General features: G+C 42.7%; 1 protein-coding gene across 2 annotated transcripts in view; it reads right to left on the bottom strand.

Moving 5' to 3' along the window:
• The window catches only part of LOC126161549 (serine/threonine-protein kinase 26), a 649,054-nt gene that overhangs the window by 364,300 nt on the left and 263,899 nt on the right, over positions 1-20,855 (bottom strand). Inside the window, exon 1 of one of the 2 annotated variants that reach the window (XM_049917484.1) lies at positions 5,341-5,424. The exons of the other annotated variant lie outside the window; for it this stretch is intronic. The gene's annotated coding sequence lies outside the window, so the exon portion shown is untranslated. Of the gene's footprint in view, positions 1-5,340; positions 5,425-20,855 lie in introns of those variants that run through there. 2 annotated transcript variants of the gene reach the window in all.

Genomic DNA, 20,855 nt, shown 5'->3' on the forward strand with positions numbered 1-20,855 from the left:
ACGCGACAGGGCGTTAAACCCTAACTTGCCTTCCTTCTCACTGTCTTCAAATTGTACAGTGCAGTGTAATCCACACGAAAGCGACCGCCTTGTTGCTGAATAACGCAAGATTCTTTCGTAAGATCCAGCAGTATCTAAAGAGACCCCATACGAAACACCTTCTCTCGAGTCGTGACGCACGCCCCGTCCCTAAACATCTTGCACAATGTTTATTCGTTGCGGTGCGGCACCAACGTTAATCAAGAACTTATTAATTAACTAATTAGGTCAAACAATTAAGTGGCATAATGAAGCAGTTAACGATCAGCAAAGCTACCGTGACATTAAAGGGCCGGTCGTTAATGTCGTTTACGCTGAGTTACTGTGGAAGTTTAGCAGCTTTGGCGGAGGAACGTCGCACAGCTTCTGGGAAATATTCATTTACGCTAGGCTATTTATCTTGCTGGTCCTTCAGAATCTGCATAAACCCGTGGCTCTGAAGTTTACCATTCCATCGCCTGCAATGCCGTCGAGTGTTTCGTCCCAGAGAATAATTACAGATAAAATATATAACTACCTTGGGTACTATATCGGCTAATTTAAGGACGGCTTGTTACTGAATGTTATTACTGTAAAACAGTATCGAAATAATACTAGTGATGAGCGAATGGTGCCAAGGGCAGAACATATTTGTAAGACAAAAGATCACTTGCTCTTCAAAATCAGAAAGTACTAACACTACGGAAACAATATCTGCGAACAAAATCGTCCACTGTCCTAGCGTCTTCGCAAAGCTATCAACAGTATAAACACCTACGTTTCGCAAACGTATTATAAGTAATATGGTGACGTAATGTTAGCCAGAAGTACACTCCGCAAGTTCTTTTTCAAATTCCTGAAATCTGCTTGTGTGAAAGAGAAACGTAACCACATAGGTTAGAAAAGATACTTTATTCTGAAGTTTTTTATTATCGGGACCCATTCTGTTCATGTTAAAGTTACTGAACAGAATCTGCATGAATTGCACTATCCAGAAAGAATGATCTTGCCAGGGTAAAGAAAAGTTTTCAATAGGGACGACAGATATCACTTTACCTCATTTTTCCTAACATCTCAAACTTCCATTATCCCTATTTTCATCTACAATTTCTGAATACAAGTGATCTCCCGCGTAGTACATGGGAACAGCATCACTGGGGGGAACGGGGCCGATGTTCCGAAACCGAAGCCGTAACATCAGTGACACACAAAGTTTGAGTCATGCCTGGAGGCTGGTCTCGATGACAAGGAAATCCAGTTTCGAGTCTCGGTATGGCACAATTTTTCAGTTGCCATTATATAGGATGTCCCAGAAAGAATGGTCAATATTCAGGGATATAACAAGAACGAGCATCAGAAGCAAAAAAGACAAGTAAACGTGGGCTCTAAATTGCATATCTTAAGAGCTATGAGATCTTGTTCAGCAGAAAAGATGTGATTCACAGTAGCGAAGATGAACAAGTTTTCATACCTTAGTATGCTCGTTAAAGCAAATGTTTACTGGCCTTTTTTCTTCTTTTGTGCCATATTACCAAATCTCAAAATATTGAAAGCAGAGGGCTTGCAGTAGAAGCGATTTATTTACAGTATCGAAGAGGAAGAAGTGTTCACAGCTCTTAACATTGCATTTTAGAGCCCACGTTTACTAAACTTTTTTGCTTCGAATGATGGTCCCTTTTATATCCCTAAATATTTACTACTACTCCTACAACACCAAGTATATTAATTATCATGAACGTTCAGCCTATCTGAACGGTTTGCACTGATACCATTACATGTCATAACATCTTCACTGATTTCATTGCATCGATCCAGTCATTTCTTTTTAGACAACTTAATTAATTCCTAGTTTCCTGAAGAGGTTTTACACTTGAAGTTACAGTCCCCGGTGAAAGTTTTGTCGATAAAACGGAGAGAATCAAAGGGAAGGTAACGCCGACAAAAAGGACTACCCAAGGCATTTCCAATCTCCGAATAGCAAGCACAGTGCATTTCGGATCAACGGACTGTACGCAAGCAAATCCAATCGTCCCGTCATCATTAACGAAAAGACATACATTCATTTCTTTTTAGACAACTTAATTAATTCCTAGCTTCCTGAAGAGGTTTTACACTTGCAGTTACAGTGCCCGGTGAAAGATTTGTCGATAAAATGGAGAGAGTGAAAGGGAAGGTAACGCCGACAAAAAGGACTACCCAAGGCATTTCCAATCTTCGAACAGCAAGCACAGTGAATTTTGGATCAACGCACTATACACAAGCAAAGCCAGTCGTCCCGCCCTCATTAACGAACAGACATACGATGACAGCCAGAGTATCTCAATTTTGCAACGTCATATGGCATACGAAGCATCGTGTATCGAACATACATGATTTTCAAATATCACTGCAAAGTAAAGAGGCAAGAGACAAGAAACTTGCTAGTCCAGCGAATTTGTCCACGTCCAAAAACTAAATTTGGTTGTAAGTTAGTCGGCTGAAAGGTTTCAGTTTCAGTGATAATTTCAGTTTGTCGGGAAGACAGAAATTTTTCAAACCGTAGACTTTTTTAACTTCTTATAATTCTGTGAAAATTTATACGACGTGTTCAATGAATATGGATGTTACCGACGTTTTTGTCGTCTATAAAACGTAAAGCAGTTTTTTAAACATTTTGGTGTTTTGTTAATGTCGTATACGTTTCAAATTTTCAAAAATAAATTAAAATCCAAAGCTTTCACGCGAGACCAAATTTATCGATGGTGAGGACATCACTACCTTCATTAACTTCGACAGAAAACTATTTGATAAGTGACAGTAATGAATACGCTTTCCTCGGTACGCCTCAATCTACGCAACACTGTTATCATCCTATGGAAGGACTACAGAAATAGGTAGAAGACAGTTACATCGTTCTCAGTATGCACTGAGGAAATTTTCACGCTTCCTTTTTCGGACAGTAGTGCCACACGTTAATGGATTTGATTGGGATTAAAACGATGGAGGCACTCGTCATGGACGGACGCCTTATTACACTCAGGCCTACATTGCGGAGCCCCGGCGCCAAAAGATCGCGCAGTTTATAGTACCGGCTGCTTGGTCGATAACAGTTGGCCCGACCTCCGACGTTGACGGCGGAATCCTTGAACTTGAGGGCGGTTCGATCGAAGCAGCACTTACTTTGCGTTTCATTCACCGAGACTTCACATTGCATGGAACTGCACCATCGTAAGAAAGATCCACACGCCACCTAGTAGACGATTGAAGGGGGATATCGACAAGTTTTGAATAATATGTTGCAACAAAATGCAGCCAGCTGAATAGGTTACTTAAACAAGATAACCCTGCAAAACGAATGGCCGACCGTGTATGATGGACACCATGGCGAACTGTGGGAAACTGTTACAGATTTATAACGAACGTTGAAAAAAATAGAGATTAAAATTAGAAATAAGGTCAATTCGCGACACGTTATTGCTTAGTTTGCCGAAAGTGAAGAAACAAATCGGGGTTTCTAATAGATTCCTGGATGCGAGACAATGTTAGATTTCAGCGCAGTTCAATTTCTTGTGTAACAGATTCCGTCTCTTTCAGAACGAGACGAGCCGTATACTTCAACGATGACCAGCGAGCTTAAGTCATTATTACGGATTAAACAAAATAAAAGTCGCGGCTGTTTTCAAACACCGTATTTGTGACAACGACTTGTGAAAGCATATTTACAGATAACGCTAACAAAAAATATGGGAGTTAACCATAATTATATTTAGACAGTTCTGAACTGAGTAATATCTGAGAGATGTGATATGACAACTTTTGATCGAAGAGATTTTCGTTGGGCAGCACGAAGAGGATGAGTCACGCAAAACGAAATACCCGCAATGTTGCAGTTGGCTGCATTCTCAGTTTCTGGTCAAACAATGACATTGGAATCGACTCAGCAATCAGTGAATCACAAATCATTTTCTGAATTGAAGCAGTATCAATCCCAGATTTATTGGAAGAATACTAAGAAAATATAATTCACAAGCGAAAGAAGTCGCTTACAAAGCCTTATTCGATCAACTTTTCAGTACTGTTCCCCAGTGTGAGACTCCTAGCAAGATGTATTCACGAGAGAGAGCGATATTAATGAAGAGTTGCACGATTCGCCCCGGATTTGCTTATAGTCAGCTTGAGAGTGCCACGACAGAGACGCTCAAAAAATTTGAGTGTGAGAGACAAGAAGAAACGTGTACGGCATTAGTTCAAAATCCCCAGAGTCCATCTTCCAAGCCTGGTCCCGGAAAACACTACTTCCTCCATCATATATGAACGCGACCCTAAAACGAGAGAGTTTCGGAATAATACAGAAGGGTACTGAAGTCTTTGTTCCCGTGTAGTATAAATACATGGTGCGAGGGGGGGGGGCAGGGGGAGGGAGACTGTGTATGATACTGGTACACTGAGTACACTTCGCTACACAGAATGGATATAGACGTAGTAGGAGACTACACTCTAATACTTACGGCAAAATTAAACCATGTGGCGTCGTCCACTTTCATACACGCATCCATTTGTGAAAACAGACAAACCCAGCAAAAAATACGCGAATTAATCCGATATCGGAAGATGTACATAGTACCAAACCATAAAAAGTAAGTAAATAAAACATAAAATTGCAGAGATGGTGTACTCGTAAGCACGAAGTTGCCAAATTGGGTAGAAACGAAGAAGCAGGTGCTAGTTTGCTTCATCGACAACACTGGGTGAAATATCGAAGAGGGTGAGTCACGAGAAACGAAATACCCGCAACGTTCCAGTTGGCTGCATTCTCATTTTCTGTTCAAACAATGACATTGGAATCGACTCAGCAATCAGTGAACCACAAATCATTTTCTGAATTGAAGCAGTCGTAGTCGTAGTCACGGACAGCGAAATCTGGGCAGTCTGGACTGAATCTTATTCTGAGGCAAACGGCAGATGACATTTAAATTAAGCCGCCAAGATTCGCATCGCAATCGAGTGAGATCAAGCACCACCTGAACCATCTCGTTTAACATATGGAAAATTTGAAACAAACCCCAGGGAGTGGGATCCATCCTCTCGCAGTTAAGCATCGGAATAAACGACACTGCCGTTCTCGTCAGATGGGGAAAAACAGCGATATACGATCGAGGGAAGTGAATGGCGAGCAGAGCGACCAGCAGAGAGCCTGCTTATTGACGAGGAAAGTAAAAGGGCGCTGGTCGCGACGCCAGCCAAAGGGGGTGGCGCCGATCTATTCTGGCGAAGGTCAGCAGAAGCGCATGCGAGTGTCATCAGGAGGCGAGGCGAGAAGTGAGCGAGGCTAGGCGGCGGTACCTGGGCCCGCTGGCAGCGCGGCGGACCTGCCCCAAGAGGCGCTCTGTTGGCGGACACGTGCCCGTGCGGCTCTCGCGACCGCCCGCGCTAACTTGCCGGCTCTGCCGCTGGCGGACGTCGACTAGGCGCGCCCCCGACCGGCTAGCAACAAGCGAGACGGCGGAGCAGCGCGGCGCGGCGGACGCCTCTCGCGCCCCCGTATTGATTGGGGTGGCGGGCGCCGGCGCCGGCGCCTGCGCGCTGGACCAGCACGTGGCAGACACGTCCTCCCCCGACACGCCCACGACCCTGAAAACTGGACGCCGGCGCCGCCGTGATGCTGGCTGGACGCGACGGCGCCGCGCCGCTCGCCCTTACGCAAACACGCACCCACACATACATACACACGCACACAATGCCGACGGAGGTCAATGCCTCGCTCCTCGGGCGACGGCCGCTGTCTGCCGCGTAAGATGAACACAAAGCCTCTGTTAAATAAAGCACTCAAAAAATCTGCGAGCTCTACATCTATACTTCGCAAGTCACTTAAGAGTGCGTGGCAGAGGATACATCGTGCTTATATTAGCGACTCCCTGTCCTATTCCATGCCCGTATTAAGCGAGGGAGAATAACTTTCGATATGCCTCTGTAGTTGCCTCAATGTGTCTAATTCCATTATCACGATCACTATGCGATAAATTCGAACAAGGCAGCATAGCAGTCGCACAGCCTTTGTTCGAAACTGTTGAATGGTGCGTGGCGGTGGGTACCCTGTACCATTACTATTCCATTTCCTTTCCTGTCCCACTTGCAAATAGAGGGAGGGAAAAAAACACTATCTATACATCTCCGTATGAGGCCTAATTTTTCCTATCTTAGTTTCGTCATCCCTACGCGAAATCTACTTTGGCGGCAGTATGATCGTTCAGCTTCAAATGCCAGTTCTCTAAATTTTCTCAATAGCGTTCCTCGAAAAGAATGTCGCCTTTTCCTCCAAGGACTCCCATTCGAGTTCCCGAACGATCCCTGTAACTCTTGCGTGTTGTTCGAACCTACCAGTAGCCCGTTCCGAACTGCTTCGATGTATCCCTTCAACCCGACCTGGTGCACATCGGAAACATTCGAACGGTGCTTAACAACGGGTCGCACTAGCGTCCTACATTCTGTTTCATTTACAGTTCAACGACATTTTTCTAAAATTTTCCCAATAAACCGAAGTCGACCATTGGCCTTCCCTGCCACAATCCTCACACGCTCGTTCCTTTTCATATTTCTTTCCAGCGTTATGCCCAAACACGGACAGACATGACAGTACATTTATAGACGTCGCAGTGTCAAGCACGAAACTACTATTAAATGTTCTGTCCGAACATAACGGGTCTGTTTGTCCCACTCATCCGCATTAACTTACAATTTTCTACCATTAGAGCCAACTACCATTCATAACAACAACTAAAAATTTTCTCTCGTCATCCCCTATCAACGCAGAGCCAAGCATGTTCAACACCTTCCCGCGCACCACAGCATCAGCAGCAAATAGCCGCACATTGCGACTCACCCTCTCTGCCAGATCATTTACGTATATAGAAAATAATAGCGGTCCTATCACTCCCCCCCGGGGGCACTCCTGACGATACCCTCGTCTCTAATGAATACTCGCCGTCGAGGATAACATACTGGGTTCAATAACTTAAGAAGTCTTCGAGCCACTCACATATCTGAGAACCTATTCCGTGTGCTCGTACCTACGTGACAGTCTGTAGTGACATACCGTGTCTAATGCTTTTCGGAAATCTAAAAATATGGGATCTGCCTGTTTCCTTTCATCCATAGTGGGAAAAGGGCAAGCTGAGTTTCACACGAGCGATGCTTTCTAAAACCGTGCGGATTTGTAGACATAAGCTTTTTGGTATGTAGGAAATTTATTGTAGTCGAACTGCGAATATGTTGTAGAATTCCGCAGCAAGCTGTATTGGTCTGTAAACGTTTGTACAATGAAGCTCTCAGGACTCACTGCCCATCCCTTGTTTCCACTCAAAGGACAATACAGAAAACAAGGTATTTGACACTTAAAATCATCTTCATTTTAAAAAAATGCAAGATGTACAACGTATTTGCTTATCCGGAGCTTTCCAGGCAGACACACACGCCCTCTGACTGCGGTACCTTGGAACTGTCTGCCCTGAACAAAAGGACAGATAGGCGCACACAGATACATTTGGAAATTTCCAAAGAGGTGGAAGATTGTACTGAAAACATTGACTCACACAACTGCAAAGCCTGCGCTTGAAGTCACTACAAATGGTAAAAGTGAATGAGAGAACTCCGGTGTCTTCCTGAAAAATATGTTCTCTAAATTTACCCAACATGATTTCGCGAGAACTACGTCGTCTTTTTTCCAGGGATCCCCATTCAATTTCCTCCAGAATTTTTGTTGCCTTTCGTATGGGCTACACCACCCTGTTGCAATATTAACAGCGCGTCCTCGAATATGTTCCATTTCTTTTGTCGTGTCTTCTTAACAACGACTCCAAGCTCTGGAACTATGCTCTAGAATTAGTCACAATAAAGTCTTTCGTGCGATTTCCACTGCAGATGACCCATACAATATTTTCCCAGAACCATACCAACAAATCTAAGCCGTGCATTAGCCATCCCTAATACTGATTTTACGTGAACCTTTCACTATATATCGCTTCTTAGCGTCATTCCTACATACTTTAACTTACATCCTGTGACGTGTCCCACATGTTCATGAAGTGTCCCACTAATATTGAAATCAGATACTATCAGCACTTTTCTCTGTTTTACAGGCATTTTATTGCATATGTCCACATTTAAAGTTTCCATTCATTATACAAAAAGTAAACATTTTACACATCAATCAGCATTTCTTTATGATGCGATATGATAAAAACCCTGCGAGCGTTCGCTCACGTTATATAGAGGTTCAAGTAATATTCAGGGTAGCCAAAAAGAGTTCTTCAGACCACAGCTGAACGATCCGCTGGTGCCTAACTACATCCGATGGCTCTTCTGTGTCCGACCATTACTTTGAACTTCAATGAGTGTGTCAGGGATATTAAGCTATTTGTGTTGTCTGCCTTCCTTCACAAAACATTGGGAGGGAGACTTCAGCATGTTGCAGAGTGGTTGAGTCATCCATTATTATTATTATTATTATTATTATTATTATTATTATTATTATTATTATTAACAGATCACGTAACCATAGTAATCTTCTTAAATGTTTTATCCTGCAATTCGATACGAATTTTATCAGCAGATATAGTGCATTGTTTTTTTCTGTGTTCGGTGCCATTTTTATAACATTCCTTAGGTAAGTGTTTATTTTAAATTTTGTTTATTGTGTTCGTTTGTTGTTCCCATTTGGTTTTATGTCCTGTTGTTTCAATCGATTTCGCCCTACATCCGATTCTATTAATTCTTCCCCCCCCCCCCCCCCCCCCCCGCTGCCACCACCACTACTGTCACAATCTCCTCATCTACCACAATACTTCCGTCCTGAAGAGATTTAGCTGCAGATAGTAATTACGCCCCGATCAGTGAAGTAAAGATTTACTACGAGCACCTCAACAACTTTCTACAGCAGTCAAATTGTTTAGGGTCACTAGCTCCGTTCTCACCAGCGAGACAAAATTTGTTTCCCTAAAGTACAGTATTAACGACTTATGTCCTGTGCTTACTGTACCCAGATTATCTAAAATATCCGAACTCTAAGACAGATATCATTCACTGCGATCACTCTCCTCACGGATTCAAAACTACTTCCTTGCAATATTTATGGAGTCTCAGAATGGAAAGGCTCGGAATAATAGTCCAGGGACTCACAAAAAAGTAAAACTATTTACTGAATGAAGGTTGGTTTGAAAAAAATACAGTGCATCGTCCTATTCACAGTGGTTCGCCTTTCCCTTCCTTCAGCAGAAAGGACTTATACAACTTGTTTGAAGGCGACCTACAGTTTAACTTGGCATTCAAATCACAACAGGAAGACAAAATCAAACATTTCAATTTCCATGGCGATAATATAATTTATTTCCACTTTATCAAACCTGATCCTAGCGGTTCTGGCGCTGCAGTCCGGAACCGCGGGACTGCTACGGTCGCAGGTTCGAATCCTGCCTCGGGCATGGGTGTGTGTGATGTCCTTAGGTTAGTTAGGTTTAAGTAGTTCTAAAGTTCTAGGGGACTTATGACCTAAGATGTTGAGTCCCATAGTGCTCAGAGCCCAAGAAGACCCATCAATTTTGGGAGTCCAAATAACACATTAAGATCTTCATGTGATTACATAATAATTGGCCTTTACGTCAGTAGTAGCCATTCTCATTGGTCCTGCCCTTCATCATAATAGGTCATATTTCGGCCGACTTCTGCCATAACAGACCACACTTCGGCCAACTTATGTCAAAAATACATATACTTGTGGCGTGTTTAAGGACACGAGGATAAAAACATGAAAATGCTGCTCACATGACAATGTTTCAGGTGGTACTGTTACAATTAAACATTACAATTAGTGCTAAGCTTTAGCAGGACTATAGTTCAATAGATAAGCAACATAACACACTTGTCGGTTCCTTGGTCTAAGACACTGTTGCGCGGAGCCGACAAAACGGTCTCGATCCAAAAAGGGCGGTTTCCGACGTAATTAACATGGAACACGTAATCACACTATTCAGTAAGAATATAAACTCAATCTGGTTCATCATGCCGAAAGTAACGTGCTCCAACAGCAATGAAGTTGCGAAGTTTTGTTGGTAATTTTGAAGAGAAGTTCTTCATCAATGACGGGGAAATATTATTTTGTAAACTATGTGAAGTGAAAGTTAGTGCAGAAAAGCGCTTCAATGAGTAACAACGGTGTAACACCACCAAATATAGTAGCTGTGTGAAAAGAAGTGCTGAAAATGACAGCAGAGAAACGGTGTTAATTGAGCAGTAAGGTCCATCTTCAATAGTGCAATCATTCTTCATAGACGTGTATAGATGATAGTGTCTTGCAACATCCAATTGTAGAGCTGAAGAATCCATGCTGCAGACAGTTCTTTGAGAAGTATACAGCACATCCAGTTTCAGATGAATCTACACTGGGAAAGAACTATTTAGCACCGTGGTACGAGGAGCAGATCAACAAAATAGGAATTACATATATTTGACAATGCGGCAGTTGGGGGGGGATCTGAAAGTTGAAAAATCACGTTACACAAGTTAGATAGTATTTCTTTTTATTACTATTTCGACATTGTGGTGTCAAACGATCGGTGTATGCTGGGACATCAGCACAACATGTTGTATGTTTTAATTGTGTGTTATTTTATTTGTGACATGCAGATGTTACCACCCACGTTATGTTTTATGCAACTTCAATTGCAACAAGCATGTACAATTAATAATGTTACAAGATCGGATAATGACAGCGAAGACCTGTCGAAACTGGTCATAGTAATAAAAAGAATTGCTAGTGATGTTGGCTAACTCGATTTTTTTAAGAATAGAGTACGAAATAGTATTGGTGAAAAAAAGGTCCGGGTGTATATACACAAAACGATCGATGTGGGTGGGCGTTATGGAGGAGGAGGAGGAGGTTAGTGTTTAACGTCCCGTCGACAACGAGGTCATTAGAGACGGAGCGCAAGCTCGGGCTAGGGAAGGATGGGGAAGGAAATCGGCCGTGCCCTTTCAAAGGAACCATCCCGGCATTTGCCTGAAACGATTTAGGGAAATCACGGAAAACCTAAATCAGGATGGCTGGAGACGGGACTGAACCGTCGTCCTCCCGAATGCGAGTCCACTGTGCTAACCACTGCGCGCACCTCGCTCGGTGTGGGCGTTATGTTGCAAATGTTGTTGTTGGAGTTGTAACAGTTGACGAGTCGGGAGAAATGTTCCTCCTGACATGTGAAGCTCTCGAGAGAGGAAACAACTCTGACAACTGCCATTTTGTTTGACAACTCTATGAACCTATGTGGCAGGACGGTGTGAACAGAGACAACATTTTGCTTTTAGTAACACATCGTGCGACATACATGGCTAAAGCAGCCAAAGGGCTTCAGATTCTCTACACAGTATGGCTTACGTCACTAGAGTTCCAGAGAGATGCGATTAAATTACCCTGATGTGGACAAATTAATTTCTTGTCGCAATAAAATCTATATGAAAGCTCCACTACGGATGCAGAAATTCAAATAACAAGCACTTCCATTGCCCCTTCCCCCTCAGTCTGTTCTGAGACAATGGGGTTCTTCACTTAATGCTGGTGAATATTACTGCACCAACTACAAGAAATAAAGACGGTATATTGTGAGCTTGATACTACCTTGTCTGGAAATCGGCGTACCTGAAAGCCAACTTTTCAGTGGTATCAAAAGCCATCACACGACTGGAAGCTACTGGTATCTAGCTGTGTGACGCTCTTGATACTGTACAATAAGTGCATAATGAGTTGTGTAGAGCTTTCACTCATGGTTCAAATGGCTCTGAGCACTATGCGACTTAACTTCTGAGGCCAGTCGCCTAGAACTTAGAACTAATTAAACCCAACTCACCTAAGGACATCACATTCATGTCCGAGGCAGTTCGAACCTGCGACCGTAGCGGTCACGCGGTTCCAGACTGTAGCGCCCAGAACCGCACGGCCACTCCGGCCGGCTTTTACTCATGTGGCTGACAAAGTAAACAACAAATTGCGAGAGTGTTCACCAGCGGTATCCTGGATATTCTTCAATGTGCAAAACTAACGACAGTGTTTCTGGGAACGCCAAAACTGAACCACACACCAACCGCGACAATGGAGCTCGTTATGCGCCGTTTTAGCGCAGGCACATTTACCAGCAAGTTACTCTTAGTAAGCTAGCCCGGCCGGCCGCACGGTCTAACACGCTGCTTCCCGAGCGGAAAGGCGTGCCGGTCCCCAGCACGAATTCGCCCGACGGATTAATGTCGAGGTCCGGTGTGCCGGCCACCCAGTGGTTGGTTTTTAAAGCGGTTTCCCATTTACCTCGACGAATGCGGGCTGGTTCCCCTTATTCCGCCTCAGTTACACTATGTAGGCGATTGCTGCGCAAACACTGTCTCCACGTACGCATACACCAAGTGAAATTTTCTAACCGCCCACCAGTTCCACAGCAGCAGTAAAAAGGTAGGGAAGAAACTTTACTTCATAACAAAGCAGAATTACAGCAAGTTAAAAAATTTTAAATACCTGGGGGAAATTTTGGAACCCACTGGACTACAAAAAAAAAATCTCAAGAAACTCGAGCACAGAAACTAAAGAGAACCTACGGCCGAACACACCAACTTTACAACAAAAAGTGCATGTCCATGCGTGCAAAAATCAGGCACTACAGCACTGTCATTAAACCCGCGGTGCAATACGCAGCAGAAACCTCGTCACTCCATAACAAGATGCTTCTACCAAAAGAAGAACGAAAGATCATTAGGAAAATCCTTGGACCACAGAAAACTGAAGCTGGGTATAGACTGCAAACCAACAAAACTACAGAGCAAATTTCAAATATTGCCGCTGACATCAGAAAAAGATGCCTTAAATTCTATGGACACGTACACAGGCTCCCTGAGTATACACTCATAACCACTGAAAATCTTACAGGTAAGACATGGGCCGAACAAGTACGAACAGACCTCACTGCTCAACTCACCATTCAGGACACTGCAGACCGTAACATCTACAGAAGCAAAATAGATAAGTGGGAAGTTCAGCCAGAGACAAGAGCCAAAAAGACCGGTACAAAGTGCATGGATGAAAGGAAGAAAGCCATGAGCGAGGAAATGAAGGTCTCATGGAAAAACCGCAGGAAGAACTGTAGAAGCTTCACGTGATCCACAAAGGTTCTACTACGTGTACAATAATAATAATAATAATAATAATAATAATAATAATAATAATAATAATAATAATACAACTCAACCAATTACTAAAGATAACAGAAGTATTCAGCAATGATATAAATATGGCTTTTGGAACAGACAAATGTAAGAAAAATAGCATAGTCAAGGGCAAACACACTAAACAAGAAGATTACATATTGGATAACCACAGCGACTGCATAGAAGCGATGGAAAAAACAGATGCCTATAAATACCTAGGATACAGACAAAAAATAGGAATAGATAATACAAATATTAAAGAAGAACTAAAAGAAAAATATAGACAGAGACTAACAAAAATACTGAAAACAGAATTGACAGCAAGAAACAAGACAAAAGCTATAAATACTTACGCTATACCAGTATTGACCTACTCATTTGGAGTAGTGAAATGGAGTGACACAGACCTAGAAGCACTCAATACACTTACACGATCACAATGCCACAAATATAGAATACATCACATACATTCAGCAACAGAAAGATTCACATTAAGCAGAAAGGAAGGTGGAAGGGGATTTATAGATATAAAAAACCTACATTATGGACAGGTAGACAATTTAAGAAAATTCTTTCTAGAACGAGCAGAAACTAGCAAAATACACAAAGCAATCACTCATATAAATACATCAGCTACACCATTGCAATTTCATAACCACTTCTACAACCCTTTAGATCACATAATATCAACAGATACAAAGAAAGTAAATTGGAAAAAGAAAACACTACACGGCAAGCACCCGTATCATCTGACACAGCCACACATCGATCAAGACGCATCGAACACATGGCTAAGGAAAGGCAATATATACAGTGAGACGGAAGGATTCATGATCGCAATACAGGATCAAACAATAAACACCAGATATTACAGCAAGCATATTATTAAAGATCCCAACACCACAACAGATAAATGCAGACTTTGCAAACAACAAATAGAAACAGTAGATCACATCACAAGCGGATGTACAATACTAGCAAATACAGAATACCCCAGAAGACATGACAATGTAGCAAAAATAATACATCAACAGCTTGCCTTACAACATAAACTTATAAAACAACACGTTCCCACATACAAGTACACACCACAAAATGTACTGGAGAATGATGAATACAAATTATACTGGAACAGAACGATTATAACAGATAAAACAACACCACATAACAAACCTGACATCATACTCACCAATAAAAAGAAGAAATTAACACAACTAATTGAAATATCCATACCCAACACAACAAATATACAGAAGAAAACAGGGGAAAAAATTGAAAAATACATCCAACTGGCTGAGGAAGTCAAGGACATGTGGCATCAGGATAAAGTCGACATTATCCCAATTATACTATCAACTACAGGAGTCATACCTCACAATATTCACCAGTACATCAATGCAATACAGCTACATCCAAACATATATATACAATTACAAAAATCTGTAATTATTGATACTTGTTCAATTACCCGAAAGTTCCTAAATGCAATATAACATATACCATACAGTTACAAGGAAGTCACGCTTGACCGAGGTCCGCGTCACGTTCCATTTTTAACCAGACTTAAATCCGAGGAAAAAAAGTCAATAATAATACAACTTTTAATTTGTCAACATTTTATGAAAAAACAATGAAAATGTTTTCAAAACACATACCGCCTACCGCCCACAATGAAATGGACGCCCACAAGTGGGCAGCAGGACCAGGGTGACTATCGCTGCTTTAGATTTACTGTATTTATACGAGGGTTTGAACTTTAACAGTGGCAACTATTTATTTACAGCTCGTACAAAATAGAAACGAACTTCAAAGTTTTACTGATCTTCAAAGTAGTCACCAGCATTGTGTATAACCCGCTGCCAGTGATGTGGAAGTCGCAAGATACTCTTAGCAGTGCCAGTTGTGTTGACAGATCGAGCGGCGCGGTCTATTGCCTGACGAATTTGTAGCGGTTCTGAAGCGAATGCCGTGCAGTGTTTCCATTAGTTTAGAAATCGAGTTGAACTCATGAGGGCTTAAGTCAGGGGAGTGCAGTAGGTGGTACAGCACTTAGCAGCCCCATCAGTCAAACAAATCAGTAACAGCTTGCACTGTACGTGCTTGAGCATTGTCCTGCTAAATGATGGTCAGGTCCCGCAGAAAGTGTCATCACTTCTGTCTCTATGCTGTTCATTTTTGGAACACAACCTACGACCAGCATAGAGACAGACGTGATGACACTTTCTGCAAGGCCTGACCATCATTTTGCAGGACAATGCTCAAGGACATACAGTGCAAGCTGTTACTGATTTGTTTGACTGATGGGGCTGCTAAGTGCTATACCACCTACTGCACTCCCCTAACTTAAGCCCTTGAGTTCAACTCGAATATACATTTACGAGCAGTTATCGCAAATTATAACAACAGCTCTCTACACTGGCTATTGATGACGTTATGCAGGAGGTAGTGGGCGAATATTTCGCTATAATACCACGAACGACTGAGCTCCATCCACAAGAAGAGGTACCTAGCAGTGGGAGCGACTTTTGAAACCAAATATACGGTGCTGTAGGGTACGGCCCCAGGTATCACACCCTTCAGCCATTCACCCTGGTGGGCCCTCGGTTGCGAGTCACTGACAAAAAATTTTGCGGAATTTTGCGTGGTGCTCAACAGCGTTGAAAAATAGTATTACTAACCGGTACTATGGTTGTGTGGCGCAGTGGATAGGGTAACGGCTTCATACGCAGGAGGTTTCAGTTTCAAAGCTCTTCAGGAAAAGTATATTTTTTTATTTTTAAATTTTTGTCCAGTTGACAATGATCATTCGTTTAATTCAGTTAATTGTTTTAAATGTAATTTTTTATTTCTATTGCTTTGCCACGTCATTTTAATCACCATTTGTTTCACTTTTTCTTTATATCATTCTTTTTCGAATCGGAATTTTTCTGAATGTGAATTTAATTATATTTACCTATTATAACATTCAAGTTTTTGAACATTTTGATCTATGATTTAAAAAATAAAACACGAAGTAATCTATTTACATTGACTGTGCAATGATGTGAAAGATGTATTTTTCGTTGCCAAGTGTGCAATTTTTTTTCGTATGTAGGCGTCAAACAAACATTTAAAACATAGCCTAAATTCCTATTGTACTATGGACAAAATAACGTAGATGAAAATTTAAATGAAAGACGTGTTTAAAAGTAAAACGAAATTCGAGGAAAATGAGAAATAACGCAGTAACCTGGACGAAAAAACACGATGACGAAACAAAATAAATTAAATCGAAATTAACACACAAAACTAATTAAAAACACATCAACAAAGATCTCATGTGGAAATAAATGCGAGGAAGAAGAACGAGAGCAAATGAAGTTGATATTAAGATTAAAATGATATAAGAAAGGAATGGAAATAAAGAATTACATTCAAATCGATTAATCAAATAAAAATGTTCGATAAGGATTTAAAACTTTAAAAACTTATTGTACATAACGAAATTCAGAGCCATCTCCCCTATATGTGAAACTACTATCCGATCCATTACACCACGCAACCAGACTACGTCATAACTTTGTTAACGCTCTTGAGTGTCACACAAAATTCCTAATTATTTTTTCGTCAGTTACTCGTAAATGAAGGCCCACCAGGGTGGATGGCTGCAGTGTATGATACCTGTGGTTATGAATCAAGCTGTACCCTGTGGCAATCCGATGGAAGGGACTGGGTTTGACGAATGGCCGGAGAACGTTACCTGCCGTCACATGTAGTGCCAATAGTGAAGTACACAGGAGGTGGTTTTAAGTTATGAGGTTATTTTTCGTAGTCAGGGTGTAGTCCCCTTGCTGCGCTTAAGAAAACGCAAAATACAGAAGAATATGAACACACTTTACAGAACTGTATACTGTGTACAGCAGAGGAACAGTTCGGAGACGATGACCGATTGTATCAGCAAGACAGTGCACCCCGTCATAAACCATCCTCTTCGAGACAATAGGCGGTGGACAGCTACCTTCCTGAAATAGATTGGCCGACCTAGTGTCTTGACCTGAAGTCAATGGAACATCTCTGAGATGAGTTTGAACGTCGACTTCGCTCCAGATCCCAGGTTTCAACATAACTAACTTCTCTGCTTTCGGCTTTTGATAAAGAGTGGACTGACAGGAATATAGACACCTCATTAAAAGTGACCCCAGCGGAGTTCAAGCCGTCATAAAATTGAAGGGAGAGCGAGAGCACAATCCATATTATTATACACTACTACGTGTCCGGATACTTTTGATCAGACGGTGTACCTCCATGCACATGGCACAATGACAATTATCTGACTAGCTGCTATATTTTATATTGGTTTAAGTTTTTGTCTTCCATCGTATTATATTACAACCATTATTAAAACCAAATTAAGAAGTTTGGTTATGATTGCAGTGAATGTAGGTATCTTAGGTAACCCTTGTTACATAACTACGATACTATAAAATGGTGTAGCTTCATCCTTTATATTGCTACGCACATTTCACTTCTATTTTTGTCTTTGTGACAGATGTACCTGAACCACATACGCACATGAATTACAAAGATGATAACTACAAATACCTGACAGACCTTCACATACACTATGTGATAAAAAGTGGCGACCTCCAACGGTAATGCGGGAAATCAATATGGTGTTGGCCCACCCTTAGCCTTGATGACAGTTTCCACTCTCGCAGGCATACGTTCAACCAGGCGCTGGAAAGTTTCTTGAGGAATGGCAGCATTCTTCACGGAGTGCTGCACTGAGGAGAGGTATCGGTGTCGGTCGGGGAGGCCTGGCACGAAGTCGGCGTTCCAAAACATCCCAAAGGTGTTCTATAGGATGCAGATCAGGACTCTGTGCAGGCCAATCCATTAGAGGGATGTTATTGTCGAGTAACCACCCCGCCACAGGCCGTGCATTATGAACAGGTGCTCGATCGTGTTGAAAGATGCAATCGCCATCCCCGAATTGCTCTTCAACAGTGGGAAGCAAGAAGGTGCTTAAAACATCAATGTAGGCCTTTTTGTGCAGTGATAGTGCCACGCAAAACAACAAAGGGTGCAAGCCCCCTCAATGCAAAACACTACCACATCATAACAACACCGCCTCCGAATTTTACTGTTGGCTCTACAGGCACTGGCAGATGACGTTCACCGGGTATTCGCCATACCCGCACCCTACCATCGGATCGCCACATTGTGCACCGTGATTCATCACTCCACACAACGTTTTTCCACAGTTCAGTAGTCCAATATTTACACACCTTACACCAAGCGAGGCGTCGTTTGGCATTTACCGGGGTCATGTGTGGCTTATGAGCAGCCGCTCGACCATAAAACCCAAGTTTTCTCACCTCCCGCCTGTCATAATACTTGCAGTGGATCGTGATGCAGTTTGGAATTCCTGTGTGATGGTCTGGATAGATGTCTGCCTATTATACATTACGACCCTCTTCAAGTGTCAGCGGTCTCTGTCAGTCAACAGACGAGGTCGGCCTGTACGCTTTTGTGCTGTACGTGTCCATTCATGTTTCCACTTCACTATCACATCGGAAAAAGTGGACTTAGGGTTGTTTAGGAGTGCGGAAATGTCGCGTAAAGACGTATGACCCAAGTGACACCCTGTCACCTGACCACGTTCGCTCTCTCACGATGTCTAATGTCTACTGAGGTCGCTGATATGACGTACCTGGCAGCACAATGCATCTAATATGAAAAACATGTTTTTGGGGATATCCGGATACTGTTGATCACAGTGTAACCGCGGTGCTTTTAATGATTTCTCAGCTAACGGTGTGGGAGGGGGGTAAGGGTTGCACGTCCGATGTTTTAGTTAATCTGGTTAATTTACTTACATATTTCTCTCATGTATGATGTTGTCGAATGCTCCCCCCCCCCCCCCCCCCCCCCCCGGTGACGAAATTGGTGTACCCAATCTGTGTGTGTCTAGTGTTACTCCATGTGAAAGGGAGAGAATATTTTCGAACCAAGCACTGAGGCAGAGCGTGGTTCCAGCCCAGTATTCTCCTAGTGCGATGTGGAAAACCGCCGGTACACTGGTCCTCGTCGTTGATGCGCCGAGCCGGTTCGATCCGAGACAGGTATATTTCGCCGTCCCGGAAGCAACGTTCTAACGAAACCGGCAAATAAAATTAAAAAAGAAGTGATCTAGAATAGGTTTTGTTCGTAGAATTATAAAATAAAGTCACTGTTATCTCCTGCGATGTAATAGCGGCTATCTGTAAAAGTGTGAGTGCGGTGTAGGGGCTCCAACCGCAGGCTGAGAACGGCGAAGATCCTCTCGACGATGTTACATATCCACGTGCGGCCCCACGCGCACCTGGCTTAACAGATAACAGCGACGACGTGGCGCACCCCTTAGAGCGATCATACGTCAACGTCCGGGACGCTGCTAATGGAGAATGATACGAGCGCCCCCGCGACCAACCCCTCTACAGCCCGGAGGTGCACCTCACTCCTGACACACGACAAATGATTCGCGATTCCTCTCAGGTTCGCATCCGATTTCAATCACGACAGTACTCAGCCATCATGCGGCGTCGGCGCATACAGGATGAGGGAAATAAAAGTGGCCCGGAGGAGCGGGTACGATTGAACGCGAGTGTATGCGTATAATCACACTTCGTAACTTGCACACCACGTGTACGCTCGCCACGTGATGCACACCGGTTCGGAGCGTACTGCAGGCTGTGCCAGTCCGAGTGGAGCAGTGCAAAGAGGACGATGGTACTCACAATGGAGCAGCGAGTGTTCGTTGTGAAAAGTTGTGTCACAAGGAAATCATGGGAAAGGTGTGGTCGTTGTTTGCCGAGAAGTTTAACGATGTCTAAGTCCTCATAGTCTTCAAGAACTGAAGCAGAACATTTCGGATGAGATTGCAGCAGTTTCAGCAATCCAGCTTCGATCCGCCTTCAGCAACTTTCTGACCAGAGCCCAAAAGTGCCAAGAGCTGACTGGCGGTCACTTTCAACATCTGCTATAGTCAGGTCAGTATGGTATTTCCTTTCCTCTACTATGTTTATTTGTACCCGGAACTCTGCCCTCTTTCATTTGCACCACCCTGTATTATTCTTTAGTATCGCGATCCATCTTCCTGGTTTCTCTGACGGCCGTTGCGACAAGCTTTGGCGTGCAGTTACGCCCGGCGCCTCTGCAATTACCCACAAGAGCTGACGTCAACAGCAAGCTGCCGACTAACGAGTAGAATCGGGCGTTTTCGTAACTGCGATAGTTTCCCCAGAATGTCGGTTTAACGATGAGCCAATACTGGGTGCCTCAAAACAAAGTTTATATTTGATGTGCCAAAATAAAACAGAGGTTGAAGTCTATCGATAAAATCTTTATTTATTATTGAAATACATAGTTTAGGAATTTATTTCTTAAAAACAACGTTATTTAAATGCAATTCAGCACGACTACGTCATTCATTTAAATGATGAACAAAATTCTGCATGACGCCTCGCCATGTAGACACAGGGATGGCTGCCACTTCGCTATGGATATTTTCTTTCAAGGCGGATTATTGACATACGCTTTAGATTTGACATATCATTATAAGAAAAAAATCTGGACTGCGTGGCGGCCAATTTATGTCATCCCAC

Source organism: Schistocerca cancellata, chromosome 2 (genome assembly GCF_023864275.1).
Source record: "Schistocerca cancellata isolate TAMUIC-IGC-003103 chromosome 2, iqSchCanc2.1, whole genome shotgun sequence".
NCBI lineage: Eukaryota > Metazoa > Arthropoda > Insecta > Orthoptera > Acrididae > Schistocerca > Schistocerca cancellata.